The sequence below is a fragment of the Octopus bimaculoides genome, chromosome 13 (assembly GCF_001194135.2).
Source record: "Octopus bimaculoides isolate UCB-OBI-ISO-001 chromosome 13, ASM119413v2, whole genome shotgun sequence".
NCBI classification, from domain to species: domain Eukaryota; kingdom Metazoa; phylum Mollusca; class Cephalopoda; order Octopoda; family Octopodidae; genus Octopus; species Octopus bimaculoides.
This window is the reverse complement of record NC_068993.1, coordinates 9,151,448-9,155,083: the sequence shown is the minus strand read 5'-3', so window position 1 is coordinate 9,155,083 and position 3,636 is coordinate 9,151,448. Positions and strand designations below refer to the sequence as shown.

The window sequence follows — 3,636 nt, the reverse complement described above, 5'->3', positions numbered from 1 at the left end:
TAATAATAATAATAATAATAATAATAATAATAATAATAGTAATAGTAATTATTATTGTTGTTGTTGTTAAGGTGACAAGCTGGCAGAATCATTAGTGGTATTCTATCGGTCTCTTTTGCTGAACCGCTAAGTTACGGGGATGTAAACACACCAGCATAGGTTGTCAAGCAATGCTGGGAGGACAAACACAGACACACAAACATATGCACACACGCACACACACACACACACATATATATATATATATATATGCATATATACGACAGGCTTCTCTCAGTTTCCGTTTACCAAATCCACTCACAAGGCTTTGGTCTGCCCTAAGCTATAGTAGTAGACACTTGCCCAAGGTACCATGCAGTGGGACTGAACCCGGGACCATGTGATTCGTAAGCAAGCTACTTACCACACAGCTACTCCTACGCCTATTTGGTTACTATTTCTAGCAAGTCGAGCAACAACATGGTTCATCCTGTAGTGTGTGGCTTAGTCTAAGCTTTTGCTGTTGGCTCTTTCATAGATGAAGGTTTCGTTTGTATCCAGGTTAATCTGGTTTTCATTGAATACAGTGAGACGGTTATTCTTTCATCTGCCAGAGAGAAAGAGAGGGTAACATGTCTGTTAGAAAGTTGCCAGTTTATTCCACAAATTCCATTTATAGAATCTTGCAACAACTATCTTAACTACTTGTTTCTTTTAGACATTTCTCTTATATTCTTATAACATGAGTTCATTTCTTTCTCTCTCTTTCTCTCTCTCTCTCTTTCTTTTACCCTTTCTTTCTCCCTCTCCCATTCTTGTCTTCTTTCTTTCCTTCCTTCATTTCTCCTTTTTCGTCCTATTATTATTATTATTATTATTATTATTATTATTATTATTGCTCCACCAAGGAGCCAAATGTTTGTTGTTGTAATCGCCACGCTCTTATTTTATATTGTTATTGTGTTAGTCTTACAACAACATGTGTGTGTGTGTGATATATTGGGACATATTGTGTGTTAGTTTTTTTTTTTTTTTCTTTGTTTCTTTATTGTTGTATCAAAGACTAATATTTTATTGTTTTTGTATTTTCTCTCGCAACAATTGCTAATGTTTTTTTCACTTGTTGAAAAATGTATGTATGTGTGCACACACACACACACACACACTCACACATACATATGTACATAAAATAAATATACATACATGTGTGCACGCGCACACACACACACACACACACACACACACACACACACACACACACACACACACACATATATTGGCCATGCAGCTACTTAACTGCAAGCGTTGATGGCAATGGTTCTCTTTTCTGCTACTGACACATGACATACAATATATTTCATAAATTGTTGCTTTTGTGTTCCTCTCTCTTCCCCCTTTATTGAATCTAGTCTAGAACGTGGCACTCACTCAGATCTCAGTCTTGCTTGTCGGGGGACAAGACAAATCTCTCTCTGGTGTCAATGAACGAGCGAACAAACTTTTACATCCACCACACCAAGCTTGGGTGCAGCTGTTACCACTCAAACCATGTAGCAACTGTTCTTCTCTGTTATTCATTCAGGGGCTTTTTTCTTTCTTCACTTTCAGCTTTGGTCTCTTTCTTATATAATACCTTTGCCGTCATATGTATCGTAAAGCATTATCTGCCTCCTCGTTCTGCTTCATGAATCACTGCTCTGTCATCTTTCTCAAGTCAGATGCCAGCTGCACAGAACAATATAACATTGTGGATCTCGGTTCAAACCTGCAACAGCCTCACTCTGATCAAAAGAACCTCATGCTGCTTCCATCCTGGTTTCTCACACAAAACCACTGTCTATGGGTTCCATCTGATTGTCATGTCTTGGTTCAGTTGTTTCTTCTTAGATTACCCTATCTAAGTACCATGCAGTAGGACTGAACCCGAAACTACATGGTTGGTAAGCAAACTTCGTACCCACACAGCCATGTCTGTGCTTTGCAGTATTTGTTCTGATCCTTTATGTTGTGAGTTCAAATCCTACCATGGTCAACTCTGTCATCCATCTTTTCGGGGTTAAAAAAAATAAAGTAACACTCAACATGGTGAACTTGTATCAAGGTAAACATTACATGACCTTGCAGATGGGGCCCAGTTGGAATTTTCATCAGGTTGGGTAACCCTTCTCGCTCAAAAGGTCTTTGAATAAGGGTTGTTTAAGGATGATGAATGAAACACCCATGTTTCCAGGGGTGAATTATTCAAACCTCAAAAAATCCCTCCCAAAACATGGCTATGATGCTCCCTCACTCTCCCTGCTCATGATCAGAGATGCACATATTGTCAGCCATTAAGGGACATGCTCAACTGTTTAAGGTCAAGCAACTGACCAGCAAACCAGTGGTGTTGAGCAAAATATTTGCTGTAGCCCATCTTTTCCATCAGGACAGAACATGTACATGACAACACTTTCAATCAGTTAAGATCAGAAACCACGAGAGCCACTGCCCAGTACTGCATTAGGGCAAGAGTGGATTGGATCTCTCTAAGTGTAGACCTGTGAATCAGAGAAAGGGAATTGGAGAGAGCACTTGCCTTTGGTGTTCGAGATCTTGGACAGTGGGGTTCCTTAATTATCCCTTGAGGTCATCCTATGTCAGGAGGACAAAATTGCTATCATCCCCCACTTCGTTTTTGTTAACCTTTGTATATTATGTTTATTTCCCTTCTTTTTTGTTGTATTCCATGTATACTTTTTCATTTATTTATTTATTTTATTCCATTAGATGTAATCCCCCCACACTTTATGTCTGTTTTGTATTGTCCCCCTCATCACTATTATTATTATTATTATTATTATTATTATTATTATTATTATTATTATTATTATTATTATTATTATTATTATTATTATTATTATTAGGGTGGCAAGCTGGCAGAATCATTGCCGTTACGTTCTGAGTTCAAATTCTGCCGAGGTCGAATTTACCTTTCATCCTTTTGGGGTCGATTAAATAAGTACCAGTTACACACTGGTGTTGATGTAATCATCTTAATCTCTTTGTCCTTGTTTGTCCCCTCTATGTTTAGCCCCTTGTGGGCGATAAAGCTGGCAGAATTGTTAGCATGCTGGACGAAATACTTTGAGGTATTTTGCCTGTCGCTGCATTCTGAGTTCAAACTCCATGAATGTCGACTTTGCCTTTCATCCTTTCAGGGTTGATAAATTAAGTACCAGTAAAACAATGGGGTCAATGTAATCGACTAGTCCCCTCTCCCAAATTTCAGGCCATGTGCCTATAGCAGAAAAGATTTCAGTAGAAAGGATTATTATTATTATTATTATTATTATTATTATTAAGGTAGCGAGGTGGCAGAATCGTTAGCACACCTGGCGAAATGCTGAGCGGTATTTCATCTGACGCTGTATTCTGAGTTCAAATTCCACCGAGGTTGACTTTGCCTTTCATCCTTTCAGGGTCGATGAATTAAGTACCAGTTGAGTAGTGGGGTCAATGTAATCGACTTAATCCCTGCCCCCCAAATTTCAGGCCGTGTGCCTTTCATAGAAAGGATTATTAAGGTAGCATGATGGACAGAATGGTTAGCAGCATTTCTTCTGGCTTTACAATCTGAGTTCAAATTCCACCAAGGTCTACTTTGCCTTTCGTCTTTGG

The 3,636-nt window shown here is 38.6% G+C and overlaps 1 protein-coding gene across 1 annotated transcript in view; it reads left to right on the top strand.

Annotated features, from left to right (window-relative positions):
- The window catches only part of LOC106875942 (gem-associated protein 5), a 392,253-nt gene that overhangs the window by 374,039 nt on the left and 14,578 nt on the right, over positions 1–3,636 (top strand). The gene's annotated exons all lie outside the window — the stretch shown is intronic.